Below are 15,988 nucleotides of genomic sequence, written 5' to 3'. Positions count from 1 at the left end.
TTCCAGCTACCTGTGTTATTGGCGCTGTCACATGGGAGATCGAAGCTCTCGTGCGCGAGGCCCAGGATACTGACCCTGACCCGGGCACGGGCCCCCCCGGTCGGTTGTTTGTCCCTAGTGCTGTCCGACCTCAGGTGCTCCACTGGGGCCACACTGACCGGTTCACCTGTCATCCAGGAGCCCGCCGCACCATCACCTTCCTCCAGCGGTTTTTCTGGTGGCCCTCCTTGGATAAGGACACCAGGGAGTACGTTATGGCGTGCACCACATGTGCCCGGAACAAACGCCCCAACCGACCACCCGGCGGGCTTCTTCAACCGCTCCCCACGCCAGGACGGCCCGGGTCCCACATAGCGCTGGACTTCATTACGGGGCTCCCGCCGTCATCAGGTAACACCACTATCCTCACCATCGTTGATCGTTTTTCTAAGGCAGCTCATTTCATCGCCCTCCCGAAGCTCCCTACAGCCCTGGAGACCGCCCAGCTGCTCACCACCCACGTCTTCCGGCTTCATGGCATTCCGATGGACATCGTTTCTGACCGGGGACCCCAATTTACCTCTCGGGTTTGGAAGGAGTTCTGCATGCAGATCGGCGCCACGGTCAGTCTCTCTTTGGGCTTCCACCCTCAGAGCAATGGACAGGCCGATCGTACAACCAGGAGCTCGAAGCGGCGCTCCGCTGTGTCGTCTCCCTCAACCACACCACTTGGAGCGAGCAGCTCCCCTGGATTGAGTACGCCCACAACTGCCTGACCTCTTCAGCCACTGGACTGTCGCCGTTCGAACCCTCGTTGGGCTACCAACCACCCCTGTTCCCACCCCGTGGAAGGTGAGCATGCCGTCCCGTCAGTACAGCATCATTTCCGCAGGTGCCGCCGGGCCTGGCGGTCCACCCGAGCCGCTCTGCTACGAACGGCGGAGCGCAACAAGGTGCTCGCCAACTGTCGCCGGATCCCTGCTCCTGCCTATACAGTTGGGCAACAGGTCTGGCTCTCCTCACGCTTCGTTCCCATTCGTGCTGAGTCCCAGAAACTTTCCCCGGCATACATCGGTCCGTTCGAGGTTGAGGCCCTGGTCAATCCGGTATCCGTTCGTCTGAAGCTGCCTCGCAACATGCGTATCCATAATGTTTTCCATGTCTCCCAGGTCAAGCCCGTGCTCTCCAGCCCGTTGTGCCCTCCTTCCAGGCTCCCTCCGCCCGCCCGGCTCGTGGATGGGCAGGACGTGTTTAACATCACCCGCATTATGGACTCTCGGCGGCGGGGGAGGGGCGTTTAGTACCTGGTGGACTGGGAGGGCTACGGGCCAGAGGAACGTTCCTGGGTGCCCCGGTCGGCGGTTCTGGCTCCTGGTCTGCTCCGCGAGTTTCACCGGCGGAATCTGGGTTGTTAAGTCTAATTGCTGAATGTTGCCATTGTGTTTCTTAAATTTGTATAGTCTCAGTTTAAGCAGTAGGATCAAAGCTATTCCTTTGATCCTGACCACCTCTCCAACCACTCTGTACTGGGGGAGGTTTTATTGTAGATACATCCTATCTGAAAGATCTGTTTCTTTTGATGTAAGCTTCCTGGGTTTATGACCCTTTGGTCAGCAGGAGGTCACACACACACACTCTTACAGAAGTTCACACATATACATTTACATACAGTGCCTTGTCTTTGTAACCAAAGGGGGTTGCAAGGGGAGGTGTTTTGTAAACTATTGTTTGAAGTTTGTCAATAAAAGGCAGCGAGAGGAGGCCATCATCGTGGTCATTGTCGTGCTGGACACAGATGAGAGGCCTCCCTTGCGCAAGTAATGGATCGATCGACTGTCTTGTTTTCTTCATGATGAATAAGTCTCTAGAATTAGCGGGGTTTGTGGAAACACAGACCCAACATTTATTTGGTCCTTCGGAGCCGGAGCCTAACACATTGCATCCACCGAGGAGAGGGAGAGGACGCCACCGCAACGTCTGGGATGATTGACGTAAAGCCCTGGTGTTTTTGGCTTGCCACCAGGCCGTTAATTTTTCATATTTATTTCCTATCTTATTCATAGCCTTTCCTTTTTTGTTTTCTTTAGGTCACGAGCAGTTGTCCAAGCATTTCACTACATATCGTACTGTGTATGACTGTGTACGTGACAAATAAAATTTGAATTTGAATTTGAATTTGAATTTTGAAGTTTGCGCCTGACCTCCCCTCGGGATGGATGACGATTGACGGGATCCAGAGACTCTTCCCATGAACGTAAACAAACAGTGAGTACAGAAGGCCTTAGAGAGCGGCTACGTGACCCTGCGTTGACCGCAGGTACGGGAGCGCGCTAGCCGCGTGAGAGAGACGCAGGCTTCTCCGCCATTTGGGGCGTAGAGAGTTCTCCGCCATTTGGGGCGTGGAGATAACCTAGGTTCGGCGTCTCCGCCGTGAAGGAGTCCGGAATCTCCGCCATTTGGGGCGTTAGAGAGTGTCCGAAGGTTGAATTCTCCGCCATATGGGGCGTTTGAGAGTTTTCAACAGAGAGCGCTAGCTGTGCGTGCAGACGCAAGCGATAGGCCTATGTTGTGTGTGTGTGCGGGCCAGACGTGATCTGCGTGAGTGTGGCTGATTGTTGTCTTGTAATGGAGAATAAAATGTGTAAGTCTGCCTTAGAAGGAGATTTAAAATTTATGCAGATATTTTTACCAGGCAGCACGCAGTATGTAGGTTGTTGGCGTAAGAAATGTGGATTTGAAGGGACATTAGTGGAAGTTAAGTGTAAAATGCTGGTAGAAAGAATAGCTGTAAGTGTAGCAGGTAAAACAGGGAAAGCGAAGCAGAGGAAGGAATTGCAGTTAGCAGTTGCTAAGTTGTGGCTGGAGCAGGCTCAGAAGAGGAGAGAAGCAAGAATGTTAGCAGAAAGTAGAGCCAGAGAAAAGCGTGAGAGAGGCAGAGGTGGAGGAGAGACTAAAGGCTGAGTATGGAGAGACATTAGGAGCAGCGTTGAGTCCAAGACAGACTAGGCAGGGTAGGAAACAGAAAGTAAAGTTAGTGAACACAAACGTTACAACTACATATCCATCCCTGACACAACACAAAAAAACAAAAAACATATGGTGTTTCTGTAACAGAGTGTGAAGATGAAGAAAGTTTTTCTCCTGATCAATTCCGTGAGTGTGAGAGTGTCTGACGTCATGGTGTGTGTGAAAGGTATCCAGCTGGGGCAGATGTGATTCTGCAGGTCACCTGCCCAGTGGACAAAAAGAAATAAAATAGTTGTGTGGATGAATGATAGCATGAAGAGTGCTTGGTGTTTCTCAGTCTGAAACAGCTGTAATGCTACTTTCTGTTTTGGAGCAAAGTACAGTTAAAGAAAAAAAACAGAGAGAGATGTGTGTTGTTTAAGCAATGATGAGAATAATGAAAGTGTGATGAGAGAGGAAAACAAAAACATACTGAAAACGCATTAACTATACTAACCCTACATGCATATACACATACAATGATACTCATGAAGACCAGACAGCATCTTAAGCATGAGATTCTGTTTGTCATCTTGTCCAAGTCACTAGTAAGATGAAAGTGATACATAGACTAGTGGACTGAATATTATAGGAGGACAGATGGTTGCATCATAGAGGAGAAAACAGAATGCTGATGAGAGGTCTTAAATGAGTGAGCTGAGTGAGCTGATTGTGAGTTTCTGGTGTGTGAAGAAGTTTTACCATGGCACACATTTAGTTACACGAGAAGAAACTTATTATGTGCTAAGACAACAGGGTTATGCTGTATGTTGTGTGTATGGCTGATTGGATGAATGTTTGAGATTAAACTGGCTGTTGATTTGTCTTCAGTTACTAAGTTGAGCCTGCCAATTGGGTTGTTACGATTTAACCCCCTGGCATGAAGAACACGTGTCATGACTTAAACAAGGCCTTTCTTTCCTTTGCTTTCCTTTATTTTCTTTATTTTCTTTTTGTTTTGTTACTTTCATGGTGCACTGAAAGTTTTGTTTGATGATCTCTGTTTGAGCAGATCTGCACGATTAGAATCGAAGCGTCGTCGAGAAAACTGTTGCAAAGTGAGCTTCTCCAAAATTAAAATGGGCTCAGGAGAAAGCCACTTATTTGGGACAATTAGGAAACAAGTTCCTGTCCAAAAGGATTCAACGAGGAAATCCAGTCTAAATTATTTTTCTTTTTGAAATGACGTCATTTTGCTGAGCGTGGAAACGAATGCGACGATAATTTCCACAATTAGCAAAAGAAGGAATCACTGAGTGAATGAGTAAGAATTTTAAAATAAATGGGGAACTGACTGACTGACAAAAGCTGACAAGACTGACTGACTTAACACCATTGTGTGAAGTCAACCCCCACCTGACAAAGGTGTGGATGTATCTCTGTGTGTGTCTTTGTTGCAGGAGCAGAAGGAGACCACAGGAGGAAACTTGGGTCACATGACTATGTGAACTCTGAAAATTTAACCTTTTTAGTTTAAATTCTCTGTCTGTGAATTTACCATGTGTGTGTCATTCACTACCTTGTGTTGCTCACAGAGATTACTGTGAGAAAGAGTGTATACACCTGCGCAGCGCTAACATTTACATTTCTTTTTACAGCAGATGGTTAATCATGTGATTTGATCATGTGATTTACAGCAGGACATAACTTAATGATGTTTTTCTACCACAGGATTACTGAGATTTTGTATGAAGGAAACTGTAGTTACAGGCTATATGTTGATGGTGAAATTACAGTGTTGTTGAGAGAATGTTGGAGAGAATGTGAATGTTACAGGGGAGAAATTAATACAGTTTGAGACATACTGTTATGAGACCATTGTTACTTTTTCCACAGCGAGTGTTAACTTTATGACTTTTCACAGCTCCTCTGGAATCTGGATGGCCGACACCTGACAACCAGGACGAACCGTGTGTGTGGCTAATGTTTGTTTTTCTTTTAGAGTGCTTGTAAAGGATTCGGCACAGACAGACAAGTGACAATTGAACAGATGTGCAGTGGTTACAGAATAGTTACATGGAGCTCATTATCTGACCACACTGTTGGGCTCATGGTGAGTGACAAACTTAAGGGAAGTCACTGATTACAATGTGGAATGACGTTGAGATGTTAAATAATTTGGAACAAATTATGGGGAAAAGTAGGAGTTTAATGAGTTTAGAATAAACCTGCAAGGATCCTTGTCTCTGTGATGCTGAATACTTTATTACTCTTATGATCTATAGTTGGTTGCAAATGTGAAGTTGTTTTAATTTTAAGACTTTGTCTTCTGTGATACAGGAGCTGGAAGCTAAACAAGCTGAACATTTAAGTGCTGATTAATGTTTTTACACAGGGTTACAGCTTGGAGTGAAGCTGCTCCAAGGGACAAACCCTGGAGATTGTTTTAGGGAGACAGTGCAACACTCTTGTACATGTCTCACTGGGGAGTTGACACATGGCGAAAGCCGTGTGGCGAGAGGATTGTCGTTTTTTTTTATTTGTAGATGTCGTGAGGTGCCATGACAAGAAGGAGTGACTCAGAGGATCGTCCACAAGATGGAAGCTGAGGCCTGGAGAGAGTCTTCAGGAGGATCAGAGATCACCTTCAGCACAGAGAGCTGTGCTACTGGGCTTCCAAAGGATCGTCACGAGGAGATCGTCACGAGGAGACTTTGCACAGCAAATCTTAAATAAGATGAAAGAGTTTCGACGTTGACGTTAAGGAAGACAACTAAGGTGTACGACGTGCTCTGCCTTAAATCTTCAGCAGCGTTGGAAAATGGAACTTGAGGGAGCGTGCCTAGCTCCAAAAAGTGACAGCGCAGAGGAGGTCCAGCGATGGACTTGTGGTTCTGTGAACAGCACAAATGCCAGGTGACTGTACAATAACTAACAGCACTTTTTTCCACAAGTGAAGCCAGTAACTTACTATCCTAAAAGATTAGCTCTAGTTGCTCGCGCTTTACCTCCATGCGTGAGATCAGTATGTGCAGCAGCTTAAGCTGTACAATGTTTCGGAAAATAGTTTATTTCACCCTTTGACACTGCTAGTTCCACATGAGGTGGATGTTCTGCTACTACAGACTAAACTTACATTTCTGTCACCTACAAGACACTTGTCTTTAATGTTACTGTTACTCTCACAACCACACATATTACCATAAAGTGGTGCACAATTCTGAATCTGTCCAACCCTTTTTGCCAACGAAAGAAGAGGGCACTTCTCATGAGTGTAGAGAGCACGTGGAGAAGAAGTGTAAGCTGAGGGATGAGTTAATAGATGTGCCACTCGTTGAGGGAAAGATTTGGTTTGTTGATGGTTTGAGTTTTGCAACAGCAGAGGGACAGACTAGAACACGTTTTACTGTAGCAGACAGTGAGAGAGAGTTATCTATGTAGGACAACTAGCATGTTTCATATTTGCTTGAGCAGCAGAGATGCTAGCTTTAATGGAAGCCTGTAAAGCTGTAGAGAGACAATATACACTGATAGGTAGTATACATTTGCTACTGTACATTTCTTTGTAGTGCAGTGAGTGAGATGAGGTGTGACAACTTCGACAGGGAAACCTGTAGAACACACCAAACTCTTGCAAAATCTGCTGGAGGCAGTGTTATTAACCAGTGGAATTGCCGTTTGTAAATGTGCAGCACACATGTGAGGGAAAGATCCAGTTGCATTAGGGAAAGTTTTTGCAGATAAGATCGCAAAAGAGGCAGCTTTAGTTAACATTTTAGCAGTGCAACATCAGCAGACATGTAGGGCCACTCACCTACAGCAGGAAAACAGTTGTGACTTACAGAGGGAGCAAGCTTGCAGGTTGGTGTTTATTATCTGTGTGATAAACCACTATTGCCTAATAATTTGTATAAGACTGCTGCTATTTTGAGCCATTGGCTATACCATGTCTCAAACAGGAGGGAGATGAGCAGTAGGTTATACTCACTCTAGGATTATTAAATACCTTTAAAAAAAAAAAACTTTTGCAGGCAGAAAGAACTAATGGAACAGTAAAGTTAAGATTTAGGAAGACAGGCAGGACATGGTTAGACTGTATAGAATAAGTACATGAGGATTACTCCAGCAGAGAATGGTCTGACTCTTTGAGATTACACATGTTAGAGCATTTAGAGTTCCAGTCTTCTGTAGTGATGACAGAAAAGCAGAAGAGAGAGCATATTAGCAGATTAGATGCTTGAAAATGTTTAAAAGTAAAGTAGTCATGAGAACAAATGATCTGCCAGATGATTCTGTTTCTTCGCAGGAGCAGAGCCTGAAGTCTGGAGATTGAATGATGATAAGGCCATGGAGAGGAAGTGCTGGTCCAGTCCATGATGGGAAGGTCCATATCGGATGCTGCTGACGACGACCACAGCAGTGAAGATTGCTGGAAGGAACACTTGGATATATCAAGCGCACTGCAAGAAGGTGACACACATCCAGGCCAGCTCGGAGTAAGTGGCAGGAAGACCGGGAACAAAGGGGGGGGGAAAGCCTCCAGGGCCCCTCGTCTCAATCCGGTGAAGAAACCAACTGAGCCACAGGTACTCATCAGAATGGCTGGGAATGTGCTGTGCATCTTCTTGTGCCTGTGGACCCTGAGTGGGATGACAGGGAGCGCACTGGAACAGAGCAAACCACACCAAGTGCCGCATGGGTTTTCAACAACAACTGGTGGCAGTTTAAGAACACAACCGCTCACATAAACAACGAGACCAATGGTTATGCTTGTGATGCCACTGGCTACACGTTCTTCTGGACTGTGGCCCTATAGCATCACTGAGAGCGAGACAGTTTGTTTGGTTGCCTTAGCAACACATCCAGGAACACTGCCAACTTTTCAACTGCTCTGAACCTGAATGGAAGGTTGATTCACCAGTAGCTGGGAAGGTGAACTGCTCTGGTACGACAGACCTGCTCGTCTGACTGAAAGAATATGACTTGTTGCAGGACATTATACAGTTAAACGAACTGGAAACAGACCAATTGCCTATGTGTATGAAGGACAATGGATTAGCCCAAGTTGGAGAATAACCATGGAACATGGCAACATCACCTATTCTTTTGTCTTCTGCAAGAAGGATGTAAACAGAGAAGCCTTTTGTCTACATTTACACCATGAACACTTGAGGTTTTGAGCCAAGAAGATCAAAACACCTTGATCCAATTTCCTTTACAAAGCTTTTTCTGTGGTGACAACAGGACAGGAGAAGAGTTGTAAATGCAGATAATTCACCAGTTGACTCTAACCCCCACAGGATGCCTACAGTGAGAAGATTTGGGGGGTTGATAGGAGTCATAAAGAAGGGTGTTGACCAGGCTGCAGCTTTGAAGTTAGCTGAGAGCCACATGGACAAACAAAATCAACTGATGCGTTTAAATGCCTATGTCTGTATACAGTTGGATTGTAGTGACATATGATTTTTGAGAATGATGATTCTTCTTGTTCGACTGTTGACATTCAGTTGTTTACTTGAAGAAATACATAATGAATTGCACGACAGGAGTAGATCCGCCACAAGGCTGGATAGCTTGGTTACTGTCTGGTCCTTGGTGGCATCTTCTTTTGAAAATATTAATTCCTGTTTTTGGACTGTTGACATTGATTTGCTTATGTATAGGATGTAGTTTACTGTGTATGAATGAAATCTACACTGACACTGTCTAAACAAAGGGTGCATAAGTTGAAATTTAAGAACACAATGACAAAAAGGAGGGAAATGTTAAGTCTAATTGTTGAATGTTGCCATTGTGTTTCTTAAATTTGTATAGTCTTAGTTTAAGCAGTAGGATCAAAGCTATTCCTTTGATCCTGACCACCTCTCCAACCACTCTGTACTGGGGGAGGTTTTATTGTAGATACATCCTATCTGAAAGATCTGTTTCTTTTGATGTAAGCTTCCTGCGTTTACGACCCTTTGGTCAGCAGGAGGTCTCTCTCACACACACACACACACACACACACACACACACACACTCTTACAGAAGTTCACACATATACATTTACATACAGTGCCTTGTCTTTGTAACCAAAGGGGGTTGCAAGGGGAGGTGTTTTGTAAACTATTGTTTGAAGTTTGTCAATAAAAGGCAGCGAGAGGAGGCCATCATCGTGGTCATTGTCGTGCGGGACACAGATGAGAGGCCTCCCTTGCGCAAGTAATGGATCGATCGACTGTCTTGTTTTCTTCATGATGAATAAGTCTCTAGAATTAGCGGGCTAATAAGTCTCTAGAATCACCCGGCTTACCCAACACGGGTAAGCCGGGTGGGTCGCCGAGGGGCTCCCGTTGAGGGGGGGGGGGTACTGTCATGACCCTGTGCCTTCTTGGCTGGCTCTGTATGGCTACAAGTGTTTCTGTTGTGCTGCATCTCCCTCTCTCCCCTCCCGCGCACTGCGCTCTACTGGGGCGGAGTCATGACGGCTCCAGCCCCTGGCTCGGACACCTGCAAACAATCATCTTACTCACTTCTTAAGGCGGCTGCTGAGAGTGCTTCCTCACTGGATTATTGTGTAACACTCGTCAGTTTCATCACCTATCTGAGCCTTTTTCCGAGTTTCTGTCGTGCCACTACTTACCTGCCTTTCCTCTCTGTGCCAGATTTCTCGCCAGCCTGAGGACCGCCGTTCGGTGAGCTAAAGACCGGAGCCCGAGCTACCTGAGCTTCAGTGGATTGTATATATAGCCATTCTCTTCCCGTGCCTGTGTTCCCTGGAGACCCTCTTCCTGTGCCCCCTCACTTGTATATATCCGCACCTGGTGTCTATGTGTAAATAAAATTGTGAACCTTAGTGACGGTCTGCCTCAGAGTCTCTCCTGAGCCTGACAGTTATGGTCTGTAGTCTACATCCTTGTCAAGGGGAAATTGTTTTTATATAATGTGATCAGCTTCATGAAATGTGCTTTTTATTGATCACTAAGCAATCCACATGTCTACGTGACTTTTCACCTAATAACTTTTGTGATGAACTTATTCAGCTAGAAACCACTTCCTGTTTTCAGAGAACAGTTTGATGTAGAGAAGAAAAACCACAGCTCTTTCCGAGAACATGCAGATGTAGAAAAGGGAAAAACCCGTTGCTCTGAGTGACGTTGTTATTTTTGTACGCACGCACGCACGCACACACACACACACATGTATAAATAAAGTACGCAGGCAGTGATGAGACGCAGGTCGCACATTGACTGCTCACGCGTGTAAAGACAACTGCAGCGTTTATGTTTTCTAACTCAGGTGTCTTAGCTGAAGAACTGCGGGGTGATTTAAAGAAATCCCCTGTCAATCCTATATCCAAAAACTGCTCCCACTATTCCCTGAGCTTTCCTTATCTCTGATTCTAAGGAGACTGCTGGGTCCGTGTTGTTCCTCCCCCTCCTGAAAAGGTGAAAACAGCAGCTGTGTTCAGTCACATAAATCAGTCTGTCTACTGCCATTCTCTCCATGACTTTTCCTAGATGAGATGTTAGAGCTTTAGGCCTATAACCTGTGATCTTAGTGGGGTCTTTCCCTGGTTTCACAGTTGGAATTATTAGAGCTTCTTTCCAGCTTCCTGCTATATTCTATTGTAGAAGAGCAGCAGAGCATTCAGTCCTTCATTGTCTAACTGCTTCATCATTATGTAACAAACATTTATTATCAATATAGACTAAATCTTTAGTCTCCATTTATCTGACTCTGAGACTCTGGAGAGTAACTCAACTGAATACGTTTTAATGTCACTTTCTAAATTTAGTTTGCAGAAATCAAACAAAACATGTGTAACATCAAAATGATTGGTCCCAGCAGAGGACCCTGTGAAACTACATGACTAATGTTAATGTGTGAGAATGTTAACTGTGTTAATATATTATCTGTGTTCACTGTATTTCTACTGTGATCAACAGTTTTCAATGCTGCAGTCAGGTCTAGCAGAACAAGCTTAGTTGGAAGTCCCATGAAAAAGTCTCACTTGTGCCATTTCTGTATAAATTAGAGGTTTATTTCAACAATACCAATAGCTGACCCATAAAAACTCTAAAACAATTTCTTTGTCAATCAATACAATTGGGATTTTTCTAATATAGCACAACTCTACATTTTCTATGAGAAATGAAGTGTATTTAATAATAAAATGTATCTCTCAGAGACAGTTAAAGAAAGTTAGAAAGCAAGTGTCTCATTCAGGTCTGTATCTATTTGGTCTCACAGACATGCAGTGCCCTCAGGGGGAGCAATTTCATTTAAAGCTGCATTCACTGATAAAGGCTGCTAGTGCTCCAACCAGGAGGGGACACAGATGATTCAGGGAAAAAAAAAATCAGATTCATATTTTTGGGCTGAGACTTGAACATATATGTTCTCTAGGGTAACTATTAGGAGGTGTCAAAGTAATAAAATACAGGACCTTTGGGTTAGATATAAGATGATTTGACAATCATGTCTGTTGTATATGAGTAAGCCATTTATTGATGTGATTCAGGCTTTAAATAGTCATCAGCAGAAAAAACTGAATCCTGACCTGAGAATTCCCAGTGTACACTGTGGGCTCTCCACTGCAGCAAAAACGAGCTTCAGTCCTAAACCCTGTAGGTTGTTGTTACCAAGGTCCAACTCTCTCAGACTAGAGGACTCGAAACTCACCACTGAGGACAGTGTTTCACAGCTTCTGTCTGACAGGTTACAGCCACTCAGTCTGAAAAAAAAATATGACAAGCAAGACATGAAACACTTGTGTTTAAGTATATTCATGGTGTCACGAGGAGCTACTACATTTACCAATATTTCAACACTGTTTAAGGACATGCTGGAATTCTTCTTCAAAAGAGAAATGTGGCTCTTTATTGCAACTTAAACTGAATTCATTAAAAAATACAAAAACAAAAAAAGAAAAAAATACATACGCCAAGGCCCAATTTTATTTTATAATTTTTTAAAGTGAAATGGATTAAATTACCTCAATTGATGAAAAAATATATATAGCCTCATCTGACCTCAGTGTTTCGAGTTTGCAGTAAGGACTCTTCATCCCAGCAGACAGAAGCTTCAAGCCTGTATCGTGCAGGTTGTTGTTACTTAGGTCCAGCTCTCTCAGACCAGAGGACTGGGAGCTCAGGACTGAGGAGAGAGCTTCACCGCTTCTGTCTGACAGGTTACAACCACTCAGTCTGAAATTATGCAGACAAGATCAACTACACAACTCACAGCTTTATAAATGACATATATTAACTCCGGACAAGAAAAGTGAGGTGCTGGTAGATTTTGTTCCATTGGTTTATTACCCAATAACACGCACATCAACTAATATTTGTAACTTTTTTAATTGTAGCATTTATGATGAAAAAAAGCATTAATCATATATTTAAGGGGCCTGAATAAAACTACAATGCAATTTTTTTTAATATGACTCTTTTTTTAATATGACTCTTTCTTCTAATTTCCAACTACTGATTTCTATTTTCCTAGCAGTTTTAACCTAGCAGTTAAAAATAGTTCTTTATCTCATATTGAATCTTGGTGCAGCTGCCCCTAAGTTTATTAAAATGAAGTGCTACTAAAGTTGCTGTTAGTAATATGTGATACCACTGATTTCCTTTATGATCCAATTCAAAGTAAAATTCAGGCTGGCATCAGCAATACTGTGCCAATACTGATGAAAACTATTCCTTGAGAATGAATATAAGACATAACAAAATATGATGATTTGAATGACATAAAAAAGCCTGAATTTTGAAATATTCAATTAAGATTCAAAAATAAATATGACTGAAAATAATATGGATGAGAAGCATTTTTTAGATATAGATGTTATTTTCTCTCTTTCCTGTATAAAATATTTCGAGTTGTATTTTTATTGTTTAAAACCAACAGCTGCTGTTTTACTGCCAGTATGGTGTATATTTTAAAAACAGCTAGTCTATGTAGTCAATTTTAAATGCTCTACAATTTGAAAAAATGCAATTCTGTAGTTTTAAAGATGCACGGAGTTCTCATCATTTAAACATAGACAAAAAACCCCTAAGCCTAAGTCACATTACTAAATTCAGCAACCATGCTATACAACACTGCCAGCTCCATATTTCCTCCCTCCAATACCAAAAATACATATTGTTTAATATTAATATTAATATTAATAATTTACTTCTGTGTTTGTCTGTTTGGTTTTTTTGTATTTAAATTTTTATTGAAAATGCCACGGCTGCCGAGGCGAGCAATGTGGTATGAAGGGAGAAAGGACCCAAAACGCAGGCAGTAGATGATAATGCTGGTGATGTTTTATTTACACAGTGGTGAGATGGCAAAACAGGCAAGAGGGAAGACAAAACTAAAGACCTAGGGCCCGTTCTTCGTACCTCGCTAAGTAAGTTAGCTGGATTAGATTGTTGACGATTTCGCGTGATCCTGGATCAGTCGGTTCCCCGAAGCTCATCCGGGACTTGCTGTCATAGCAACAGAGCCGTAAGCGTAAACCTGCTCGGGAGCAGGTTTACTTTATGTAAACAGGATTAGATCGCGGCCACGCAGGTATGTCCGCGTCATCATACGAAAGCAACAGCGACATTCCGCCACCGTTTCACCACAAATAAATAACATCAATGTAACCAAAGATAATGCAGCACTTGATCCTGTTATTGATGTCACACAGATACATACAGGTCATTTACTAAAAAAGGGAAATGTACTATTAACATTCTATTACATGTATGTGATTATTACAGATGTAATTCATATTTCAGAGTAGTAATAGTAAATTACTTCGTGTAATCAAGATGAGAGACCACGGCTATAAAAGCGAAGGTGGATTTGGGAAGCCTGTCGCAGCCATGTCCTGTCCGTATACGCGAGCAGCCCATTGCGGAAGGTGCAAGATTGATAAGGAGAGTCCTCAGAATTCAGCGTATATTGCGGGACAGACAGGATCCTTTAGCTCAGCGCGACAGTGTGCTCATAGAGAGATATCGAGTTTCCCGTGAGGATATTATTTACTTAACCAACTTGTTGACGAGGGGGTGCAGGACCACCACCTGTCTTTTTTTGCTCTGCCCTTTTCTTGGTTGCTGTTATGAACAAACTAACAGATTATTTCAGGGTCTCTTTCCAAGAGACTAAAAGCAATATAAGTGATAAATATTACCATTCTGTAGCATATTCTTATATTTCACTTTTACTTGTTCCCATGTTCTAGTGGGTCCTGTTGTGGCTCTAATGTGAAAGGGGATATAATATGACAATATAATATAATGTAATATAATATTGGATAATATAGGGTAATATAATAAATCTATAAATAGGCTAAATAATAAAGTGACTGAATAGTGGTATTGTCATGCGCTTTGGGTGCCTTGAAAAGCGCTATATAAACCCACTCCATTATTATTGTTATTATTAAATTACTTACGAGTTTGATTGTCAGCAACTTTCTGCCAGCCCTCTCTCCTTGCTTTTGCACTTGCAGTGTTCCTTGCGTTTAATAACTCTGAAACTCCTGAAATCCGCACCATGGGTCTTGATTGCTGGGAAAAACGACACGCCCCTATCGACATTTCGCGACCAATCACGGCTTGCCGATCAGTTCTGCTGGCGTAGCCCCTTTAGACACCAGTGATCGCGCATTACTTCATCCAGCTGTATATCGTCACACAGTGTGTCGGGGAACGGTTAGCGAGCTCCGGTAGCCGATGATTTGAATGTGTCTTGAAGAGTAAGCGACGAACGAAGAACAGCACCTAAACTGGGAAAGCTAAATGACAAACCTGAGAGGGTACCAGAATGGGGTGAGAGGCAGAGAGACACAGACGAGGGACAGGACACCGTGGACCACAGACTGTCACGGAGTAATACAGACGAACCGGCAACAGGCAGGAGAACACACAGGGCTTAAATACACACACACCAGTAATCAGGGGATGAGGGACAGGAGGGCAACACAGCTGGGAGAAATCAGAGCTGACGGGACAGGGGAAAAGAAATCTGAACACACTCACATCAGACAGAGACCTTCACAATAAAACAGGAAACTCAGACACGGGGAACCAAACAAGACACAGATCTAAACAGACAGCTTCACAAACAGACGGGGTGACACCATAGACAGACAGAGACGCAGACTCAAAGGCAGACCGAATATAACACATAGAACTCAAACAATAATAATAATCATCATCATCATAATGACCTAGAAAATGATAACTAAAAGCGCTGGGTCACCGACCCAGGACCATGACAGAAAAGTGATTGGGCTGAACCTTGTTTCTTGAACAAACACTATTTAAAAGTGGAAAGAGTGAAGATAAATCCATTATTCAATTTCTTTGTGAACATGTCCATTGTGTTTGATGTGGGTTGTTAGATCAAAACATTTTAAGCTCCTTAAGTGTTTCAAGGCTGTATCAAAAGTTTATTCAAGTTAAAATATTGTGGTCAAACATTCTCCTTTTTTTGTTTATACTTTCCAAATGTGTAAGTTTATGGTTTTAGGATATGGATCTGTGATGGAAAAAATCAGTTTCCGCCTGTTATCATCATCAACAAAGCTATATGTATCAGCATATATTTACTTACAGAACTTTTTTGGAGGCTTTGACCACTGGCAGCAGCCTCAGAAGAGCCTCCTCTGAAGCAGAGTATTTCTGCAGGTCAAACACATCCAGATCTTCTGATGACAGTAAGATGAAGACCAGAGCTGACCACTGAGCAGGAGACAGTTCATCTGTGGAGAGACTTCCTGATCTCAGGGACTGTTGGATCTCCTCCACTAGAGAACAATCATTCAGTTCATTCAGACAGTGGAACAGATTGATGCTTTTCTCTGCAGACAGATTCTCACTGAGCTTCTTCTTGATGTACTGGACTGTTTTCTGATTGGTCTGTGAGCTACTTCCTGTCTGTGTCAGCAGACCTCGTAGGAGAGTCTGATTGGTCTGCAGTGAAAGACCCAGGAGGAAGCGGAGGAACAAGTCCAGGTGTCCATTTGGACTCTGTAAGGCCTTGTTCACAGCACTCTGGTGGAGAGATTGAAGTTTTAGTTTGTTAAATAATTTAG

At 43.3% G+C, this 15,988-nt stretch overlaps 1 long non-coding RNA gene across 1 annotated transcript; it reads right to left on the bottom strand.

The window, feature by feature from the left end:
- Positions 1-9,931: 9,931 nt before the first annotated feature.
- Positions 9,932-14,884, bottom strand: LOC120717247. Its single transcript, XR_005692136.1, has 3 exons — positions 14,673-14,884; positions 11,940-13,278; positions 9,932-11,641 (listed from the first exon to the last, which is right to left on the bottom strand). It is a non-coding gene; the product is annotated as an uncharacterized LOC120717247 (long non-coding RNA).
- Between the last annotated feature and the right edge of the window lie 1,104 nt (positions 14,885-15,988).

The sequence above is a fragment of the Simochromis diagramma genome, unplaced genomic scaffold (assembly GCF_900408965.1).
Source record: "Simochromis diagramma unplaced genomic scaffold, fSimDia1.1 OVJJ01000500.1, whole genome shotgun sequence".
In the NCBI taxonomy this organism is placed as follows: Eukaryota; Metazoa; Chordata; class Actinopteri; order Cichliformes; family Cichlidae; genus Simochromis; species Simochromis diagramma.
This window is presented reverse-complemented; position numbering and strand designations above follow the sequence as displayed.